We start from the raw sequence: 23,906 nt of genomic DNA, 5'->3' as shown, positions 1-23,906 counted from the left end.
ATTTTCATAGTTGGAGCATAGAAAACCGTTTTCTTAATACAATTTTTAACATTATTAGAGCTCTTTACACATCCGTCACACAGCCATTTTTATTCAGCCATCTTTATACTCCCGTTATTTATTGTTTACCACACTGCACAGCTCTTAAGCTGCGGGACTCGAGACAGCCGCTAACAAGCCAGCTAATCAGTTAGCCTTGAATTTAGGGCCATTTGGGTGTTTTTCATTCTGATAAATAATAAACACACCAAAAAACCTAGGAAAAATAATATTAATATGAATAATAAATAATAAATAATTTTACAATAATATATTATAATTAAATTAATTAATAAAAATCATAATCTAATGAAAAACATGCTTTTTAATGTGAATTAAGTTGTATTATTATGAGGAAAAATGCCATTTTTATACCATGATGTAGAAATATTAGGTGTTTTTTATTATTATTTATATTATTATACAGTATTATGAGAGTATTAAAGAGTGAAAAAATAAAGTAAATGTAATAAAAGTATATTTTTTGCGACAATGAACTCATATGAGCAAAGACAATGTCATTTTATTAGCATAGTTTAAATATTAAATACAAAATACATTAAAGAAATCAACCAAGCAAATGATTATTATTGATTAATATTACAACAATAATTGCAGACGAAAGTTGACACATATGGAAAGAAAAACAGACAAAATATGAGGGAAAAGACAGAAGCTGATAATGATGATGATAATATACTTTTTATTGTGCTCTTATTTTGGTGTACATCCTTTTCCTGATTTGCACAGTTTGGACTTGAGCTACTGGTCTCAGCTGTTCCTCGTTAGCAATCAGCAGGCTAACGAGGAACAGCACAGCACAGCATAGCCACTAGGACCTTGACTGGACTGTTACTGGACCAAGACTGGACTGTTACTGGACCAAGACTGGACCATGATGCGGCTTATCGGAAGGGATCTCAATGGTGAGTTTCTAGCGTTCCGTACTTCTGCTTTGCTTTGGGCTTTCTGTCATTTGGACAGTTTGTTGTTAGCCGAGGTGAGCTCAGGTTTTGGGCAACTGACCTTTTTGACCCCACTAGCTAACATGTCTTTGTATCTTTGGTAGCCCTAAACACTTTGTAGACCTTCATTTGGTGAAAAGGTGGACTTTCTGCTGATGTTCCTCCTGTTTCTCAACAAAGTGTATTTCCACTCCATGCAGCACTTAAGTTCTTCATGTGTCAGCGCCAAAAGAAGGAAGTTGCTTCAAATAAACGAGTCCGTGGTCCTGGACCCAACTGGTGAGGAATTAAAGTGTCCAGAGTTTGATGTAGATTGTAATTTGGACTTTATGGTCCACCTCTGCCCTTATGAAACATGTCCGCCAGAGTAATAAGAACCAATCTTTCAGCAGCCATGCTGAAATACGGTTTGGTCGTCATAGCGATGGGTTCCTTTGGTTTAAGGTCCAAAGGATGCGTCTTGGTACCGTTTGATAAACGTGTCTTCAGGGCTTCTTCCTGTCAGGTAGGAGTAGTCAGGCCGGGCGCCGTGACTCGCCGTGACTCGCCATGACGTATCGAGTGAGCGACGCTCGTGGTAGAACAAGAAGGAAGGCTTCATTAAAGATGGCTGAGCGGCCTTGAGGGAAATCATCAGTGGTCGTGTGGCGGGGGGGGGGGGGGGCTTTACCTTAATCCGGAATGCCCGGGTCTGAGTAATCCAATCACGGCAGCTTTATGACTAATAAAGTGGGGAATATTTCAAGACTTTTGGGGTGGGTGCTGTTGACTTGATGCGAACGGACAAAGACCTTCCGTTCTGGATTCGTCACGCACAACCTGATCCCTCCTCTGGCCTCAAGGGGAGGGGCCAGACTTAAGTTTGAATGTCAAGACGCGTAATCTCAAATGAAGTGCACGTTGGAGGTTGTTTGTTGTTATGCGAGAGTCGATCCTCTAGGAAATGGCAGCATTGAGTCGTTGGTAGTTAAATATTGGTTCCATATGTTATTATTAATTAAAGACAATGTTCGACTTTGTCCACTCCTGCATTACGGCAGCAGCTCGCCTCTTTAATATTTGATGAGAATTTATTGGAAAAGCTCTGTTCTCTTCTTGTTATACGTGTTATTTAACCTCTAAAGCCCCCAAGGCCTCGCCGGCTCCAAGCTCCGGTGCCTTTCTGCACCTTTTAAATCTTCTGTATGGAAAATGTGCTGGGGAAAAAATAAAGGCGCCGCTTGTGAGACTTGTTCTGTTCTACGGTTTCAGTTTGAACAGCTTTTGACTGCCGAGGCCAGCTCCGGGGACTACAGTTTAGAGTCAAGCGTGACGTGGTTGGGGGTCCACCCAGGGGTGCGGTCGGTGTACGTCGGATGGAGGTTGGCGTTGTTGGAAATTCCGACACGTTTTCATGTATTTGCACTGGAGTCACTGGGAGGCCACGTACAGGAAATCAGCCTCTGAGCTACACTTTGGACACCCCTGTTCTTGATTGTGTTTCCATTGTAAATACTGGAGTCATTACCAGTAATGGGTTGTTTACCTTTTATTATCTTTTATTAATTCTACTGTAGCTAGGAGACCAGGGTTCAATTCCACCCTCGGCCATCTCTGTGTGGAGTTTGCATGTTCTCCCCGTGTATGCGTGGGTTTTCTCCGGGTACTCCGGTTTCCTCCCACATTCCAAAAACATGCTAGGTTAATTAGCGACTCCAAATTGTCCATAGGTATGAATGTGAGTGTGAATGGTTGTTTGTCTATATGTGCCCTGTGATTGGCTGGCGACCAGTCCAGGGTGGTCCAGGACAGCTGGGATAGGCTCCAGCACCCCCGCGATCCTCGTGAAGAAAAGCGGTAGAAACTGAATGAATGAATATAGTTATGTCACTAATTATAAAAGTGACTATAGGGGTGTTATTTCATGTCTAGAGGACTCTAATAATTAAGCATTTTTTAGAAGGTCGTAAACAGGTTTGCTATGTTCTTGCCTCTCGCCCAAAGACAGCTGGGATAGGCTCCAGCACCCCCCGCGACCCTTGTGAGGAAAAAAGTGGTAGAAAATGAATGAATGAATAAGTCTACTGTAATTACTTGTAATTACTCCTAGAGAAGAACTTTGGTATGGTCCAATTTCTTTCCCTATATTATTGTCTCCACTGTTAAGTCGGTTAACTAAAACCTGGTTCAGGACCCTCGGGTTGGCTGTGAGAGTCGGGTTGTGTCGGTATTCCCAAAGGAGAGGGGGATTGCACTTTGGAATTCCCGTTTCCCTTTCAATGAGCTGCGGCTCCCCAGCGCCGGCAGCACTTGTGCGGCCCCAGACCATAACACTACCATCATCACGCGTGACTGTCGGCCAATTAGCTTGCTACTCGCTTGTGCTGCCAGCTATTTGCTCCGTGCTGCAGTCTTGTCTCTCGGGTGAAATGGGAATGCTTGCTGAAGTGTGAGGAGTGTCCTCGCCATGGATTATGAATGAATGAATGAATGAATGAATGAGGCACGTATGCGGTAGATGCAGACGGTCGTTAGTAAAAAAGTACGGCGTGCGCTCAGCAGTCCAACACCTTATTATTAATGCTCATGATTCGCCGAGTGTTCATTGTTCCAAACCGCACTCCCCAGCTGGGCGCCTCTGCACGGAGCGATCACACGCTTTCTCACAGCGCCGCCTTATTTACTTCGCCGCCAGAAATCTCTAATCTGCGCCCATCGCTCCCTCCCTCCGTTCGTCCCTCCCTCCCTCGCTCTCTCTGTGACTGAGTGGCACTTTTGGAATGGTTCCGCTCAAAGGCGAAAGAAGAGCGAGCCCTCTGAGGATCTCTCCCCGGCACGGCGCCGGATGGAGGACACGTGCGCGTCGCAGTCGGCGGCCATTAGAGAAACGGCTGAGCTGGCAAACGGTGCCTCGGTGCTTCTGATAGCTAGCACACGGCGCGCGCTGTTGTTTGATGTTTGACTGTTGAATATTAATGATGCATCTCATACAGTAAACATCGCCTTTCTACTTTGATGTAGCTCGCTGATTAAACGCCAGGAACTACCCCAGCCTCCGCTAAGTGACTAACAAGGCCTACTTCAGCCGACTTGCATTTTGGCTTGAATGTTCCACTACGGTCCTACAGGTGGCGGTAATGTGCATTGATTGTTGCAATTAATAAATCTGACGTTTGTTTTGATTGATTGGTGATGTGAGTGCTAACAGATAGCGATACTAACTGTACTTTGTACTCCAAAATATATATTATATATTTATATATATATATATAATTTATATATATTATATATTTATTTTGGCCTCTGCCACTAACTTCCACAAGGGCAAAGAGGACGATGCAGGAAATTACAATACATGTCAAAAGTTTAGAGACACTTATAAAAAAAATAATAATAAAAAATAAAATAAATGAATAAAAAAATTAAATAAATATATAAATAAAAAATAAAAATAAAATATTAAAATAAATAAATACCAATTTAAAAAAAACACTTCCCTTTATATGACAGTTACTATGGTACCCATTATGTCATTGTATGGTCATATCACCTCGTACTTTGGTATGTGACAAAAATAAAATTACAAAATAAATAAAAACTACATGGAAAGTGATCATAGACATAAATCACCCGTCACTATGTCAAAAATAATTAATAAATGATGTTAGGTGATATTATAAAAATATCGAAAGACAAGTTATATGTAGTATTGTGGTCACTAGGCAAAGGAGAGACATTTTTTGGATTAAAATTGTGTTCTTCCTAAGGCTGTTGACTAATTTAAAATTAGATTAAAACTATATTAGGAAAGCAGGAAGTGAACAAATACAACATTGTATAACTGTAAAAGTACCAGATGTAGGGGTAGGATTTAATAAGCTTTGCTTCTTCCTACTCCTTTTGGACATGTGGAACTGTGAACTGATTATATGATGCATTCAAATGTAATCTGATGCATGTTCAAATAAAGTAAAACCATTAGCATTACTTTTTCATGCTATATTGAATGAGAAAGTGTCTCCAAACTTTTGACCGTTGCTGTGCATATGACTCGACTTTGCCCCAAATGTAGGTCAAATGTGATGTGCGCTCCTTTTGTTTATGTAGCAGAGCATCTCAAGTGTTTTTATCAGTAGCGATGCATGTAATTACGTAAGTCGGACACACCACGCATACACAAGTGCTTCTATTATTAGCCCACTTAGCACAGACCCGGTCGTCTGTTTACAGCGATAGTATTGCTGTCTGTCCAAATGAATTTGCTGCAGCGTGTCACGCAGACGCCAGTTTTTTTTTAGGAGACGAGAGTGACCGCGATGAAGCAGGATATTGATCATCGGCGGGCAGGAAGTTCTCTACTTTTTAAAGTGGCGGAACTTCAGCCGCCCGTGATGTGATGGATGACGTCCTGACGTCCAATCGTGCTCGCGAGCCAAAACAATCAAATGAAAGATTAAGGCAGCACTTAGCATTTGATATGTCTCTGTAATTAATGTGACTTTAACAGTTTAATTTATGACAGCCGCCGCCGCAGAAGTGCACCGCTTTGAGCCGCAGATGACGGGCCGGCTTCACGCCCCCGCTCCAGTCGCCTACTCGTTAATTCTACTCAAATGGCAAAAAAGCCCACAAACACTGCTGTGACGGCTCAATGATGGAGCGATTGGAAGCGGCGTCAACAAGCTGCCGAGTGGTATTTATCCCAAATAGGGGGTCAAATAAGTCATCGGGGGAAATGTCACGGGGCGGGCTAACCTTTTAGATGCTCCTGACCTTTGAGCGGCGTGTCGGGGCGGAGAGTGATGCGCGTAAGGCTGACTGAGCTCTAATGAGGTCCGCCGCCATGACACAAATTAACTTTCGGTTCATCGTGAGGTAACCTGGATGGATGGAGGAGCTTCACGCTACACGTTCACGCCGGCTATGCCAACATTAATTCTGGTGTTGCTGTGTTGTGCAACATACGTGTTAATAACAGACCATGTCGATAGATATCATTTGATGTGATTGATATCATTGAATTAGACATATGTACAGTATGCCATGAGCAGCATCCAGCAGGTCTATTTAGCTCTGCATGCGCTTTAAAGTGTTGCTAGTCAGCTCACATGTCTTCATGTTGTGTGGTTTACTATTTTTTTATTTTTGCAGTTTGAAACTTTTTATTATTAAGGGAGAAAAAATAAAATACAAAATTAATACATAACCTAACTGAGATTAATTGAGATCTAGCAGTCTGGAAAAGGGACTCCAGCCAACCACAGTGAGAGCCACTATACAAAAATGGCAAAAACATGGAACAGGAGTGGTTGGCCAACCAAAATGACCCCAAAAATATTGATCTCTTGTAGATTTTGTAATATTACAAAAAAAGTGCAAGTATTTTTTTTCAGAAGAACACTGAAATATTTTGAAAATAAAAAAACAGCAGCAAAAATTGAGTAAAAAAAAGCCAAGGTGATATTAATAATGTATTTTTTTTCTTGAAAAATACTTTAAGTAACTTCTTAGCATATCTATACAAAGTATGTTGCTTTTTAAAATATGAAATGGCTTCAGCATCCTTTCATTTTTCAGTATGTAGCCCTTGGACCCCCCCCCCCCCCCTTTTTTTTTGTGGTTTACTATGAACTCATCAGAACTATCCATGCTGGGTGAGCAGTTTTCCCCTTCCTGCTATTACAACATTGGTTCTGTTCTGTTGCTACTGTGTTGTCCTTTACGCCCCCCCTTGCGCAACGAACCATGTGACCTGACTTGCGGTGAGCGTCTCCTATAGATAGTTGTCCAAAAACGACTCCCATCGCCGGCTTCCTTCCTGTGTCCATTCCCACCCTCCCTCTGTGGCGCCGCTGTTTGTGTTTTGTCACTTTATCGCCGTCACAGTGGGAATACATTATCTGCAGCGCTTCCATTTACATATAGAAGATAAGTTGGAGTAAGGCTTTATTAATCCCTAAAGGGGAAGTGGTACGGAGCGCCGTCTCCAAAGTCTGCACATTTTATTTGAAGGTGTCCTCAAAGAAACCGCCCCCAACCCCCCCTCCATCACCACATAGGACATTTCCCATGGCTTTACTTTAAATTTAAGAGCAGTCTTTCTTTAACTAGCCATCTTTTTTTACGGCCTTGTTTACTTGCGTATGTCTATTTTCCACTCATTTGGTTTTGACTATGACTTTCTCCTTGCTGGGGGGGGGGCTGATTGGGCTGATGCTTTATTATGTGAACGGTGCAGTGCCACAGTCAATAAGGCGGCTTTTGAGCGTCCGTCCAGGCAGGTGTACAAGCTCTTCAGGCCTGTATTGACTTTCACCACATAAGAATCACCTGATGGTAAAGATATTATCGATTTTGGTTGCTCATCACCCTCCTCCCCCTGCGAGGTGCTGCTATGATGAAGCTGCCCCCCCCTTCTCTCCTCTTCTTGGTTTAAGTCATAAAAGTGAAACTGATGACCCAGAAAAGCACATTTTCAGCACAGGTAATCATAACCATTAATCATCACGCCGCACCTCGCCTTCCCATCGGCCGGGAAGAGAATGGGTCACGGCCCGAGATTGTGTGGCTTCGCCGTGAGGGTGAATTTGCATCACCCGCCACCCGCTCAAGGCCATTTGGGGTGATTTGTAGGGGCCATCTTGCAAGATCAACTGAGTTGTACTAGTGGAAAGTCAATGATGAAAGAGCTTGAGTCTGTCTAAGCCACTTCGGGTTGGCTCTGTGGACCGTTTGCACTCAGGGAGTGACGTTATTTGCGAGATATGTATTATTCACTTATTACTTACTAGTGTTGTCAATCAGCACATGTGCTAAAACACTCATCTGGTTTGTCTTGTGGAATTATATCCACATCACGTCAGGAAAAAACATTATTTCTAATAGATGATGGAATCAAAATTAACTAATTCATAAAAAAAATATTTATACCTAAGAGAAAATTAAATTACGTATTTATTTATTATATTTACATTTTTAATTAAAAATACATTTTTGTTTTATTTAATTTTTTTTGTAATTTGTATTTATATTTGTTATTTTACTACTTTTATTATTACATTTTTCTTTCTGATAATTGGCCAATTTCAATAATTGATGGTAATTAATTTAAATTACTTATTTATTATATTTACATTTTTTATTAAAAAAATTACATTTTCGTTTTATTTAAGATTTTTTGTCATTTTTATTTATATTTGTTATTTTACTACTTTTATTATTACCCTTTTCTTTCTGATGATTGGCCAATTTCAATAATTGATGGTAATTAATTTAAATTACTTATTTATTTATTATATTTACATTTTTAATTAAAATAAATTACATTTTTGTTTTATTTATTTAAGATTTTTTGTCATTTTTATTTATATTTGTTATTTCACCTTTTTCTTTCTGATAATTGGCCAATTTCAATAATTGATAGTAATTATTAAGCAGTTTTTTGTGCATATAGAATTATTTTATACTGCTCCTACCAACAGGACTTTTTATATATTAAATACATACAAAACGTAAGTACGTTACCTGTCGTACTTAAGTGCCGCCGTGCGCCACTAAGGGACAAATAAGTAGAGAAAAACATCCAATAATATGCGGTAAAGGTGAATATTCTTCTCCAAAGATCAACTCGTGTCAGCTCCCTCTAAGGGGGGGGGCACGTCTGTGAGCTGCTTGCATTGTTTTGTCAGCCACTTGAGTTTGGGACAGCATGAGAACGTCTCTCCGCATTATTATTCCGAGACACGGAAACGTCTTTTCTTGAGAGGTTTGGGGATTGCTTTGCTTTGGCCGCGTTCCAAACCTGGTGTTTACAAATGCAGTCACACCTTTTTGGCACGGGCTCATACAAAGGAAGACTGTGATGAAAATTAGTGCCTAATTACTTTTCGGCGACACTGTAAAAGAGCTCCGTAATGTAAATCCCCTCGTGTCGCCATTTATTCTCTCTGGGGGGGGGGGGGGATAAAAAGCTGACTGATAGCTGACGGAGTACCTGACCTAAAAGTGCTGTGTTGCCTCCGCCGCCAATTGTGCTGACAAACTGTCCTGATGCCGGATAATGCAATTTCTCACGCTGGCAAAGGAAGTCCGAGCTGCAGGGGGGGGCGGCTGCATTGGGTGTTTGAAATGTCAGCTTTTACGTCCGTTCATTGGGGTTAAGTAACACATGCTAACATCCGTCTGTAGCGTATAATGAGCATGTTTCAAACTTTATGTGCTCCCAGTTGTATAAATCAGGGCTGTACCAACTGTTTCCAGCGAGGGTCACATAGCGGTGTTAATATTTAGTACAGCAACACATGAAGGTGATATATTTCCATGCTTGGCACCCCCACGGAGCAGAACAAACCCATATAGGTCAAATATTTGCTTTCCGCGTTTTGAGACGCACTGGGCAGCCGAGGGAGCTTTGGTTTAAGCCAGTGAGATTCTTAGGGGACCGCATCATATTAGGAGATAGCACCAAGCGGCACAGGCTTGTTTGCTCCATCCCATCATCGATTCCATGTGTAATCCCCAAGAAAAGCCTGCTACTTAATGGCAAATAAATAGCAGATAAGAGCTGGACACAAGCGGAGAAGAAAAAGCCAAAACAAAGCAGAAAATTACCCACAATACCTTTGGCGCTATCTTTGCAATATCTTATCACCGCCAGCAGACAAGCAGATTAGTATGGACTGGTTGAAGTCGAGGGAGGGGGGAGGGGTGTTTGTATTTACCCACTGGAGCTATTTATCAAGGAAAACACTCCGGGAGACGCCGCCCAATGTGGGACCAATCAATGGCGATCAATGAAATTGTGGCAAACAAAATGGGGGGCGTTTGACACACAACAGCAGAATGGAAATATGGGGGGGGATGTCAAGAACAGGCTTCGCTGCACTTCTTAAAATAAAACATGGCGGCCTGACTACTGTTGGTCAGCTCCCCATGCTGAAAAAACCAGCAGCTGGTTTATGCCGATTAGCATTAAAGCTACAGACACACAAAAAAGGGGCTTCCTAAAAGTACTTTTAAACAGCATCAAGGCCAACCCACTTCCATTGCGGCACCTCCGGGATGTATTTGCTGAATACGGGACCGACTTTGTGAAATATCTTCTCCAAACTGTCCAGCAGTAAAGTCCAAATGTGCTCATTTGGACTTGAGCTGCAGTCGACGTGAGGAATGAAAGGAGAGGCACATCATACGAGCTGCCGCCATTACGCTTATTGTATTCCCGTGTCGGGGAGCAGCTGTGTAATCGCTGCTGCAGGCAGTTTTAATCAACGCCAATATGGGAAGTCGGAAAAACTGGGAGAAACCCAGATGAGCCGTCACTAATAGTCCTCCCGCGTTACCTTCGCACGTGATGTCCTGCTGTGGCCTTCATTCCTCTGTGCAAGGTGGAAAAACAGAAGGGGAATGGGCTCGAGAATGTGGCCGTTATGGATCCATTTCATCGTTTTACATGAAAGCAAAGGCTGGACGTTGTTTATCCTGAGGTTTTAACGGTATTCCAAACTATATTCCTGTCATTCCAAATATTGCAATATTCATTTTCTACCGCTTATCATCATGAGGGTGGCATGGGGGTGCTGGAGCCTATCCCAGCTGTCTTCGGGCGAGAGGCGGGGTACACCCTGGACTGGTGGCCAGCCAATCACAGGGCACATATAGACAAACAACCATTCACACTCACATTCATACCTATGGACAATTTGGAGTGGCTAATTAACCTAACATGTTTTTGGAATGTGGGAGGAAACCCGAGTACCCTGAGAAAACCCCCACATGCACGGGGAGAACATGCAAAGTCCACACAGAGATGGCTGAGGGTGCAATCGAACTCGGGTCTCATAGCTGCGAGGCCTACGTGCTAACCACTCGTCCACCGTGCAGCCCCCTCACTATACTGTGTGTGGTAAAATAAGGAATGGCCTACTAGACTAAAATATTCTCCTCTCCTTATGTGTGGAAGTGGTTAGTTTTTGGCTTTTTTTTTCTCACTTCGTTTGAAGAGTGTGTAGAATAAGTGAAATGGAGAGCCTAACGACTTAGCTGGCAAGAGCGTTTTTGCAGTAGATCCCATTTCCCATCGAGATCTTTGACTGTAAAAGGGCATTCATACATGGGAAATTCATCAAGCAGACTCCTGAAACAGCAAATGTTCTTCCGGTGCAGATAGCGCCATCAAACCACTTTCTATTTAAGTATATTATGGATTATACTGTATTACGGTATGTTTGTATATTATGTTTGTACATATCTAGATGTATTTCTTCATAAAAGACACGGTGCATCTCCAGTGACCAATTCCCATGAATCCCTGAGGTCAGGTTGATGTTAAGTGTAATAACCGTAACATTCGCCATGAAAGACGAGAGAACTTTAAAGAACCGGCATCAGTCCTCATGCGCTTGGCAAAACCATGAATTTGAGACATAAAGTGCCGGAGTGTCTCAGTGTCTAAGTGCCGTGGCATCAAACCCTGCTGGTCGTGTGCAGACGTACACGGTATTCCTAAGATGGGCTTTTATGGTGAGGATAGTGTATCATGTCTGACATAAGACTTGACTGAAGGATAGAACAGGAACATTAGCACCCGCCTGTCGCTCAATCATCACCGCCCCGTTTAGAGCAGCAGGATTTCGGTTGGGGGGGGGGGCATGTATTCTTCCATAAGCAGAACCCCAAGACGTGACTTTGACATTTCACGGCTGGGCGGGCTCTTCCGAGAGTCATCATTAAAAACTAACGTGTCCTTAATAAGCTGAGCTTCTCCTCCCCGCCCTTTTTCTCGTTTGGCGCATCCCAAAACACGCCTCTGTCAACACCCCGGATAGAGCCGTCTTTGTCTAGCCTCCTTTTCGTAGCCTCATTCACACCCCCCTCCCCATATTAATAAGAGGTCAGAATCTGTAGTGTATGGAAGCTATTCCCCCCCCCCACCACCCTCGGCTTGGGTTACTTCTGAGAATACTGACTTATGACGGTGACCCCGCATCACAGCGGCGATACAATAAATGGTAAGGAAGAAAGCAGCATGAAATATGATGTCTGGTGGGGGGGTACAGGGGGGGGGGGGCACTCCAACAATAACAAACTTTCTGGCCAGACGGAAACAAAATACTGCAGCGCTTTCCCCAAAGACACCTGTGATGCCGCACTCATTTTGTTCTAATTCCGAAAAGGGCTGCCATGGCAACAGCTTCACCCCTTTTTTGGGGCGCTCCCTCCCCTCCCCTCATCTCCTCTCCTCTCCTCTCCCCCCCCAACGAGGAGAGCGGCTGATTGCAAGGAAAAGAAAGGTAAACGATGCAGCCACTCAGAAAGCAAACGCTCCATTTCACAGCCCACAAACTCTGACACCGAGTGGCACTTTTAGCGACACGCTCCCTCCTTACCTGTGCAGCCGCATGCCGACGTACAGGCGGGGGCTTCACGGACGGCTGGCGGCCAGCTGCTCGGACGCTATGCTGGAGTGCACATGGGGGGAGAAAACGGCAAGGAGGGGAGGAGGTGCTGGTGGTGGTGGTGGTGGTGACGGGGAGGGCGGCAAGTGCTGAATTATAGATGTGGAAGGGCGAGAGAGGGAGCGATCTCGTTGCTGCTTTCACTCACCGGAGTGTGAATCATCTTCTGCGTGGATCAAATGGCGGCGTCCACGGAAAGACGAAAAAGGGCTGGGAATTAAGCTAGGTGCCGAATGTAACAGCAGAATCTAATCAAGCCGCTGTGCGCTATAGGGGACACCCTTTGGACACCCGCTGTCACATCTGTTCCCTGCTGCAGGGGGGGACGCTTTATTGGGCTTTTAGTGGCCCGGACAAATTATTCCACGCTTGTCACAGGTGTTTATAGGCTCCGGGAGGAGCACGCGGACAAGATGTAAACACCATATTGGGCCGGAGAGATGAATATGTGTCCCTAAAACGCACCTGTTGCCTTCACGGCAACGTCCAAATGTTGCAGATGCAGCTTTAAAATGCTGACCGCATCCTGGAGGCTGCATTTGAAGTAAATTAAAGAAACACAAAGCCCACTTCCTTCAAATGTGGGCTTTTATTGCAGGATCCACCGCTACCGTCCTGACAAACAAATCCTAAAACTGAAACGTGTTGCAGTGCATTCTCTCGGGCTACACATCTCCCAGTTGAAGGGAGGCTGAACCGTCTTCAAATGCAGCCTTCTTATGTTTTTGGAGCCAATTAGCCCTCGCCGCGCCACAACCAAGAGTGTACCGTTTGAATGGGGTTGAATGAAAGGTTACATTCTATGGAGGAAGCATTTAAAGGCGATGCGATGAACCTTCAAATGCAGCCTATTGGTGTTTTTGGGTCCTTTAATGCCACCTGTAGTATAACTTTCATATGCGGCCCTGTAGTACACCTTTCATATGCAGCCCTGTAGTATACCTTTCATATGCAGCCACATGCTGAGACTGGATGTCCAACGCTGAAGAAGAGACGCATGCATTTGAAGCAATGCCATGTCAACCTTTCTTCAAACGCAGCTTTTTTTTTTTAATATTTTAAGAGAATTTGCTGCTATCCTTCACCGCCACCGTATCCTAGGATAGATTCTTTGCATGCTACTGCTACATATATCTAATTTAAATCCCCACACCTTGGAATTGCTGTAAAAAAATGACACATAAAGTGGGATTGGAATATGGATAATATTCTCTGACAAGCATTGATGCTTTTTTCTCAGGTGCCCTGGGAAGGATACTACCAATCTACCGTGTGCTAACTAGTTGCGAGCAACCTGCAGGAATCATCTGTAGTCTAATAATGATCTGCTCGGCCCTCCCTGGCAAGAATTGATCCGTGGCGGGTGACTGGTTGGTTGGAGTTCAGGATGCATAGAGAATAATCCTAGTATATGTTTGGTGTGGAATGATTCTATAAGAACCGGAGCTAACAGTACGATAGGTGATCAATACCTTTGTCTCCATGCAGGAACCAGACATTGGGATCCATTTGGAGGTACAGTAAACCTCGGATATATCGGATTAAATTGTTCCCACTGGTTTTGTCCGATATAAGCAAAATCCGTTATATACGTATACTGGAAAATGTCCGTTTTACGCATATATCGGATTTATATCCGGTATATGCGTAAATCGGATTTCATCCGTTATAAAAAGGCACTTCCTTGACTATGTTTCCAATGTACCTGGACGCGCAGGCAACGCTGCAAACGCTGCAAACGCTGCAAACGACGTCGTATAGCGGCCTGTCACGATTCGGCGAATCGGAGCGCCACGTGCGGCCATCCGATATATGCGAGGGAAATTTAATGGAAATGCATTGGAACGGGACTGGAGATGTTGTCCGAAATAGGCGAAATCCGTTATAAAAAATCCGATATATGCAATGAATTTTTATTGGAAATGCATTACAGAAAAATTGGTTCTTTTTTATCTGTCCGTTGTGAGCGAATTTCCGATATATCCGAGGTTTACTGTATTATAATCCGTATGTATCCGAGTGTCCTATCTGCGACTCTAATGGCTAAAGTGACACTTTCAATCCACAGCCGTCATTTTCATCCTCATGAAGCATTCAGTGTCATTTTCAAGGTACGCAAATAAGAATGGAAGTGAAACCAAGCCGAGCCAACAGCAAACAGCATGCCTTGATGCATAATACATCATCAAGCTGCGGGGGTGCTTCAGCACTTTTCGCTTTCGTAAAAAGGGCTTCTGCCCCGGTGTCGATGCTCTAGTGTCCTTAAATGTTAAAAAAAAATAATTTTTTTTTAGATTCGCAGGCGAGGAAAAGAGCCCCCGGACGTCTTGTACTTGCAAACAAAACACATTTTATTACCACGCTCGCTGTGATCCTCGGTCTGATTACCGAAAGCGGCGGGATGGATTTATCTCCATCCAAACACATCATCTGTGTGTCTTGGCTTGTTTGCTCGCCACGCCGCTATTACTTTTGTTTTGTGTAGGAAGCGGCTTCCCGAGCGTCGCTTCAATTTGACATGAAAATAAAAAAGGAAGGACTTCCTGTTTACTGCTGCCTGAGATGGGAAGCTGGAATGATGGAGAATATGTTACTTGTACTTCCTTAAGTTCCGAGATGAACGATGGGGACGGTTGGAGTTTGTGTTCTGAAGATTAACGGTGCTTAGCTTATTTTTACACTTAAATATTAAGAAATATGATGAGGCTGCGTAGAAAATGAATGAAGTGGTACGACTACGTTGTTGTTATTGCCTTCTAGCAAATATCCTGCCTTGCCAAAGTGTATGTACTTGTACCCGATGTTCCTTTTTAAAAGCTGGTGCAGCAAATCAAATCAACAATTTTTCCAAGACGACTCGCATCTTCGGCCTCCAATGTCAAAGACGAGTCCGACCCCTGAAAGGTTGTTCCATCCATGTAAAGTGGCGTCCTTTATTGTCTGAGTGCCTCTCCCCCCCCCCACCCTCCGTAATAGCACTGAACTGGACATGTGATGGACATGTGATTTGGGACAAGGACGCCTCAAATGCTTGACATCACCCACAGCCGTTGCTTGTATAATTCCCCAGCTTCCTGCGCCGCCGTGATCTTTTTCACCTGCCACTGCGGTTTTGCCACCACGGTCTGGAATAGCAAACACGCGGTAAACATTAGAGGTGTGCGGTTGCACCCCTGCTAGCATGCATTATGTATAGCAAAAGCTCCCATTTATTTCTAAGCGAATCCGCATGGTCAACAGTGGCGCCTCCTCAAGTATCCATTAGCAACACTGAGCGAGCATTGCTCTCTCGGCGAGCACTCCACTGTGATTGAGCCTTACACCTGTGTTTTCAGCCTTGTTAGTTTTCTGCCTTGTTGAGTCTACCATCTCCACCCCCACCACAACCCCCCCCCCCCCCCCCACACACACACACACCGCCTTCCATCAGTGTCAGCTTGTCAGAGAGAGCAGGGTCACAGCCCATCATCAGCTGATTGGGTTCTTCTGGCTTCTCCCGTAGCTGAGTGATCAGGCCTTCTTGCAGGATGCTCCCGGTTGGCTGTTGATCAATTGGTCCATTAATCTGGCCTTGCCGCTGCTGCGGGACGGATGAGGCTAAGCTAGCGGCGCCGGGGCGTTGCACACGTCGGCGCAACACGCTGACAATGTGGCTGCTTTACAACCCGACCACAAGGGTGGCGGACCAATGTCGACACAATGTTGTCATTCGCCTTTCTTTTCACACATTGGACAATTCTGCATGCCCCCCCCTCACCCCCCCTCCAAGAAAATATATAAAAAGGATCTAGAGCAAGAGGGCAAGTAACTAATGAGTGACTCTTGCTTAAATGAAATGACTCCACACGTCTGCATGCTGTTACCATGGAAACTGGGCCATTGAGTGGAACATAGCCAGTTAGGACTCACGGCGGGAAAAACAGCATTTTTAATTTATTATTTTTTTTTTTTTAGAATGGCGTTCACCCCGTTTTGCACTTCCAGAAGTGTTGAATAACTATCAGGCGGCACAGAAGCTACCAGCGAGAGCTCGCATGTAAATAATTAGTGTTCACGGTCACTCAAGATTGCCAAATAATTCAAATAAACAAGCACTAAGAGCCCAGTTAATTTGCCACAAAGCCATGATTAAATGTGATTTCACGTGGCTCTAATAGCGGCGGCAGAAAAGTTAATTAACAAACATTTTTTTCCCGTCATCACTCAACAATAACCATCCTAATGGAGTGCACGAAGACGCGCACTTCCTTGCATGGAAACGGATGACTTTTGTCTCCTCACCAGCCGCCACCCTTTCCTAGCGAGGAGTCACGTCCCAGTCGTTAATTAACAAGATAAAGTGCGTGTTGTTCTTCCCTCTGCGGACGCTCAAGGTCACCCATTAGTTATTATCGTGGTTTGTGTTTGGCCGAGAGAGCGTGTCACATGACCCACTAAGTTTTACTGGGTCAAGTTCCTGTTGTTACCTCGTAGCGCTAGTTTCTTGCCTATGCAATTTACATTCTGTTTATTTCAACAAGAGAGAAATTAAATTTCACACAAAAATATTTCATGAAAGCAAGAAAGTGTTTTCCAAAGTCTGTATAAAGCAAAAACCTTAATGTTAGCTAGCCAGGTGTTAGCATTAGCTTAGCTCAGACATGCTAGAAAATACTTTATGACATTAATTCCTCTCTATTATTCTGTTTTATCGCCATCTTGCCCGTTTATGCTTGTTTCTATGTTTATTTTTTGATAGCAACATAAAGCAATGCAGCTACATATTTCAATGTAGCGATGTAAAGCAAACACCTTAATATGAGCTAGCCGGGTGCTAGCATTAGCTTAGCTCAGACATGCTAGAAAATACTGTATGACATTAATTCCTCGCTATTATTCTGTTTTATCGCCATCTTGCCTGTTTATGCTTGTTTCTATGTTTATTTTTTGATAGCAAAATAAAGCAACTAGCATTAGCTTAGCTTAGACATGCTAGAGTCCATCACTAAAAATACTAATTTCATTTTTGAATTTCTCACATCTTAATGTTTGGAAGTCCACGTAGGAGAGTGTGAAAATGGCGGCCTGCAAGTTGTTTTTGTGTTTTTTTTATTATGTAAGAACTGCGTAAGGCAGCACTGGAAAGCTTTTTGGTTTTCTTTGGAGCTAGAGACCTAGCTCACGGTCATGTTTGGAAGTTATGATTATTTTATTTGCACCACCGACTGCCCGACAGTGTCGTCTTCCCATTAATGGTCGCCGATCAATGTTGATTATGGCGGCGCTGGGCTCGGTGTTGGCGCAGAGATTTCAGTGTGTGTATGATCCAATCAGATATACGTCAAACAAGCTCTGATTTCTTAAGTCTCCGTCCGAGCAAAGCGGCTAGCTGATTGCACAAATAAGCCGCTGATTAGACGTCTGTGAGCGAGGCTGCACGTGGTGCTCCGATAATTAGCTTGGATGTGGAGTGTTTGTCAGCGGGCTTTCATTATCGCGGCCCCTTGGTCCAGTTCTGCTTGCCGTCGGTCTTGTTGTTTTTGTGTATTTTGTTTGACCATCCTATTAACACCGTTTCTGATTCTTCCTACTCCTTTTCAGAAAATATGCCTTGGAATTTCATCACCTTACAAGCATAAAGTGGTGCAACTTTTAATTAATTTAATTTATTAGATTTGTACATAATATTTGCACTAATAATAATGATGATGGTGCAGTTCCACATGTGAACCTTAAGGGTCCACCAGCTGTGCACCAAATGTCAAAAAGTGTTTTTTGCTTCTGTTGCTTGACAAGCAAATCTGTTCTTTTTGTACAGGAACACAAGTGTTCTTCTCGGGGGTACAAGTGGACTTCTTTGAATTCTCGTCGGACGGCGCAGAGCGGCTTTTGTGACAGAAGTGAGTGCTAAAAGTGTCAGGAGACAAACCAGCTTTTTTTTTTTCAACAGGCTGACATTTTTAGAGCAGCAAAAGCCAAAAAAAATCCATATTCACCGTATTTTTTTTTCAGCTCAGCGGGCCCCCGGTTGAGGGGGACTCGCTTATTGGCGTTGACGGGGTGGAATTTTTCCCATCACTCCTGCAAACACCTCACAAGGAGGAAGTGGTGTCATCTCATAAACGTTTTCCTCAGAGTCCAATTATTATTTGACATTTAAAGGCATTTTTATGTCCTGATGTTCACTCCTGTGCTGCTCTTATTGCATCCCGCCACACCTTCGCTTTCTGGCCGCAAATTTAGCTTTACGTCTGAGCAAGAAGACAATTTATTTTGGATGACAGCGCGGTGATATTCATCAATCCTGTTGTCACATTCAGCACATTTTGTATTTCCAAGACTAGAGAGCAGGGTTTTTTAAAGAAAAAAACAACAAAACATTATTTTTGGAAAATTCAGTTGGGAACAAGTCATAATATTATGAGAATTAAGTTGTAATTGTTAGAAGAAACTTTATTAGAGGAATAAAACAGCAAAATAGAGCAAAAAATAAAGAATAAAAAAATAAATAAAGCTGAGATGCATTTTTTTCTCAAGATATATAGAACATCTTAGCATTACATATTTGACATCCTTTCATTTTTCCAATTCAATTTCTCAATTTCCTAATTCAGAAACACTCATCCAGCTCATCAGCCTCAAACTGAAGCTGAAGCACTTCACGTTTAGTCCAAATCACGCTGCTCTCGCAGTCACTTTGATTCATCACAGCCTCAAACCGCGGGGGGAGACAATAATCATAATAATAATAATAATAATAATAAAAAAAAAGTGCTGATGAAAAGGTTGGCATATGTGTGATTTATGTTTCTGCATCTGCTGGCCTCGTTTGCACGCAGCTAAATTCATTATCCACTCTTGATTGCGCGATGAGGAGGAAATTGAAAGAGGCGCCGGACGACATCGACATGTAATTCATCACCCGCCGCTGGAGGAGTTGTCAGCCACGCGGCCGCACTTGAGCGTTAAGTATCGTATTGACACACATACTTTCAAATAGAAACGGCTAATACCTCAAATACTATCATAGTATAATAAAATAAGACACTACTGTCAGGAGAATATTGATTAATATTGCACATACTCCATTTAACTTGACTAATATTACTACACATTACTGTCACTGACTTCATATTATTATCTTTGATTACCCATTCATTATAATTATCTTGTCTCCAAAACAAGTCCTCCACATGCTCATCACCTGATTCAAATAACTTTGGGTGTCCTGGCATGCGAGTCTGCCCTTCGTCGTCTCCGTCCCTCACGTGATGATGAGATCACAAACAAACCACCAATTCAGCATGAACAGTCAGCCATTTGTTCGGGTTGTGTTAGTTAAGTGTATATATATATTTTTTTGTCACTTTCAGGTGAGTGTGTATGGTGTGTTGCAGAAATATGATTAGATTTAGCCTCAAAGGTGTTATCATGCCCATATTGTATCACAGAAACCGATGCCAGTGTCGGTAGTGTTGATATTTTTTCTGTGGACACGCCCCCGCCATCACTACTGAAAAAGACGCAGATTGTTTCTGATGGCTCCAAAAGTCAGAGCTTTTCTTCCTGTCACTCACAGACCTGTCTAGAATGTGTTGTATTCCTACAGATTCTATGTGTATACAGCTCACTTGATCTTAAGTCTTTATTCTTAATGACGCTCGTCTCTTTCCTTGTAATTACAGGAAGTTGTCAGAATGTCCACGTGTTTTCCCTTCATCAGGACTGCCAGGTACTCCCAGCACACACTTGTATGCTATATTTGCTTCCCTGCACGCTTAATGTGATAGCGTATCAAGTCTCCGTGTTGGGAATGATGTTCTTGTTTTACATCCTGCAATGTACTGCGCGTCCGCCTCGGTTGGGGTAAAATATCCGAGCAGATGCTAGTTGGAGGGCAATATAACATAACAGCGCTTTGCTTTTCGGAAACGACGGCCACACGCTCGTACCGTGGAAGCTCGCCCGTGCTATTCCATCTGTGGAAGCCCGCAAATGCGGCTAATGCGGAGCAGACAGTTGGATTATAGTTATGAGCGCGGCTATATTCCATATTGCAGTTGCACCGTGAGTCATAACAGCCGCTTCCTGCTGGTCCCACTTGGCTGCGGGCTAAACATGACTGACAGCAACCAAAACAGGTCATCATCTCCTTCGTGGGCTTTTCTTTTCCAATTGAATGCAGCAGAGACATCGAAGTGGTCAGGTAGTGTTTTCTCACGTCAATACTGCTTCTCCGGTGGATCTGTTTTTGTTTCTTCTTTTTTCTGCACGAGACAAAAATGCTGCAGAGAAAAAAATGATGGATGACTTGATTCTCTGCCGTGGGTGGAGGAATTACTAGGAAAGTGAACAACAACATCACATGATTTAGTTTTTTAAAGGCAAACACTTTGATTTCCGCAGCTACACAAAGAAACGTGTTTTATTGAAGATTCATGGTGGGGAAAAGCTGTTTTTAAAAATTTGAAATTGACATTTAAGATAATTATTTTGTTTTAGTATTGATTATTTTATTAATATAGTTTGCATTATGTTAAAGACTTCTTTTTGCTGTCTCGGACACCTCAATGAGGGACGTTTGCTTGAAGGATGGTTGTGCTGATTTCGGGTACTGGGTGTATTTCTGTTTTCCGATAGAAACTTCAGGTGCCTAAACAGGATTTGAACCGGTTTGGAAAGGTGCAGTCACTGGTTTTGTCTTATGTGTCTCTTTCCCATTGTGCTATTTAATATTTACTGTAACCGGGTAGAAAACTAAGGATAAAACTAATAAAACTGTCACTGGATCACAGTTCATTTGAACACAAATTGTGTTCAAATAATATATCAAATATTATACAGTGTACTACAAATGTATTTTAGTGTTTTAGAGGTGATGATGCAACCGGACAATAGAAGAGATCATGTTCGGTGCCGTTTTAAGCCGTAAAAAGGAGCATGCTTTAATAGGCTATATTCACCTCCAACCAACATGCTCCTTTTCAAAGTTGGTCAGTGTGAATGTTTCTCAGCCCACACAGTGGACCTTTAAAGCCGTCATGGTGTTCACACTGTATCCCCTCATAAGAAATTCCAAGACCCTGTTTACTGACTGGAGGGACTGGGATTCCTCGGCTGAGCATCCATATTCTGCTTGGATGACATTCCCCGGGCTTCCTCTTCATGTTGCTGCGTGATGAGGAAGGTCCTGTGAAGCCGCAAAGCCGGGATTTGCCGCTTCCCGTCTACTGCTGGAGATGATAAGGCCCCAGAGTGAGGGCCCGCTCTACATTTATTCATCAGCGCTATCGGCCTCCGAGGCTCATGTGATCTGCGAGGCCGAGATAGTCGCTCGGCACCAGTGAGAAATCACAAATGTGTTTTTCTTATTGAACATTCCGAGTATGTGTATGAGCTTTACCGGTGCATCATGACAAGCTAAGGAACGGAACGGGGAGGGAGGGGGTCTGAATAAGCTTTCCCCCCGGTAGGGGTCAGATGTTAGCCGTAGAGGTAATTCCGCTGCTTGCTACTTGGCATGGATCTCATCAATGACCTTCCCGCTCTCGTTTGTTTGCCGCCCTCCGCAAGCTCCAGCAGCATCCTTGCTTGTTTGTGGAAAACGGAACGCCGAGTCAGCACTTGTACTTTGGTTAGGAAACTTTGCAACGTACTTTTGAACGGCCAGTTTGTTCAGCAACGATGGCACTAGTAGAACAGGGGGCGCATTCACTGCAAATGCGCAAATGATGCACATTGCATAATGTACATGATGTACATTAGTACATTAAAAATAAACATAAAGCGTCAAACACTTCCAAATGTAACTCATTTGAGTGGACAGCGCTAGACATCGAGCTAAAAGACGTCAACTTCTAATTGCAATAATCCACAATCCTGGTTCTAGATACCGTCCATTTGTATTTGCCATCCTCCATAAAAACCAATAAACGCTAGCTTTGCTCCCATGCCTTGCACACGCCCTCCATGTGTCCAAGATCTGGACCGCCAGCCTGGATGAATGGCCCTTATTACGCCCTGCACCTCCTTCCACTTAGAACACGTTTGGGGCATTATATTTGATTTTCTTTTTATCCAGTGCAATCGTTGCTAGTCCGCAGCAAGGACCCGCCCCGGTGTCTCTCTTGCAAGGAAAAACAATAACAACACAGCAACACACTTTATCATGCGGCCGTCTGAGCCATGCATCATCTCATCGGCCAATAAAACGGCCGGCCGAATGCAGAACTAGCCGTGGGATATTCATCAACGTCAGGGTATCACCTTTTCTCTCCAAGATCTTCATTGCTGTGTTGTGTTGGTCAAGTTAGCCTGGTGAGGCTAAAACAGGCCTTGGGGGAGGTCTGCCCTATTCCCATATATGGAACACACATCCTTCCGTCGTCTTTTTCCGAGCACACGGTCACACTCTTGACTCTCGTTACCTTCATGATAGAAAGATCCCGAGCAGGAGATGTCACTTTGACACTCGCCTTGAAATGGAACATGGCTGGAGCATGAGGCGGCGCTTCCGCCGCCTCTCCTCCTAACTAGTTTTTTTTGGAAGAGGGAACGCTTGCAGAGTCAGCATATTCGCTAATGGGACATTAACTGAACATGACACACGTAGAAGTGGTGTTCAACTCACTGGACAAAACATTAGGTACAGAACGCAGTGAGATTCCATCCCATCAATCAATCAATCAATCTTGGTCATTGGAGAAAGGTTGTCATTTCACTAATTCCTCATTTATCGCCTTCAATTGGTTTCTGGATTGTTGTAAATTATTTATTCATGGATAATTTTTGTAGTTGGAGCATAGAAAAACACTTGAGCGCCTTTTTAAATATGATTTTAAACATTATTAGAGCCCTCTGGACATGAAATAGCACCCCCATAGTCTGTATTACCCAAAGAAAAAGGAAAAAAAATAACCATTTAAGATACCAAAAAAGACTGGTGCTTGTGTGTGTTGCTGCAAATACTTTATGTTCCACTGCAAGGGGGGGAAGACAGGAAGTGATATCTTGACATGGGTTACGGTTGCAACAACAGTCTGTTTTTATTAGGGAACCTGATATTTAAATACTTAGGTATAAAAATGATATTTCGGTACTTCAATTTTTGTGTTTATGTTGTTTGGACATTTTGGCTAAAATATATGTGGCTAAATTTGTGCCAGTTGTGCTTGAAATGTATCTTTTCAAAAAAAAAAATGTACCTATTTTCTACTGCTGATTACTACTTAAGTCTAATCTTTCTTTGGAATATAGCACAAGAACACAATATTCTGTGTGCCTTCACCCCAAATCATTAAAAATGGCCGCTACCGAGAGGGACGGCTTTTGAAAAATGTCTGGCATTGAACGTGTTAATAATGAAAATAAAAACAAACCACACCAGGAGGTTGCCTACAGCCATTTAATGCTAATGTTTAGTAATAGTGAGACTGGTGTGGATGGTAAATATACATAAGAGTCGACCTCTTAGACCCGCCTCTCATCT

The 23,906-nt window shown here is 43.2% G+C and overlaps 1 protein-coding gene and 1 long non-coding RNA gene across 4 annotated transcripts in view; one reads left to right on the top strand and one right to left on the bottom strand.

The window, feature by feature from the left end:
- Positions 1-12,421, bottom strand: part of LOC131109039 (cadherin-18-like) — a 102,471-nt gene extending 90,050 nt beyond the window's left edge. Inside the window, exon 1 of the mRNA XM_058060576.1 lies at positions 12,371-12,421. The gene's annotated coding sequence lies outside the window, so the exon portion shown is untranslated. The remainder of the gene's footprint in view (positions 1-12,370) is intronic.
- LOC131109040 (uncharacterized) overlaps positions 1-23,906 on the top strand; it is a 271,033-nt gene that overhangs the window by 144,437 nt on the left and 102,690 nt on the right. For all 3 annotated transcript variants that reach the window (XR_009120623.1, XR_009120622.1, XR_009120624.1), the window contains 2 exons: positions 18,237-18,318; positions 20,104-20,150. This is a non-coding gene — a long non-coding RNA (uncharacterized LOC131109040). The remainder of the gene's footprint in view (positions 1-18,236; positions 18,319-20,103; positions 20,151-23,906) is intronic.

Source organism: Doryrhamphus excisus, chromosome 21 (assembly GCF_030265055.1).
Source record: "Doryrhamphus excisus isolate RoL2022-K1 chromosome 21, RoL_Dexc_1.0, whole genome shotgun sequence".
NCBI lineage: Eukaryota > Metazoa > Chordata > Actinopteri > Syngnathiformes > Syngnathidae > Doryrhamphus > Doryrhamphus excisus.
This window is presented reverse-complemented; position numbering and strand designations above follow the sequence as displayed.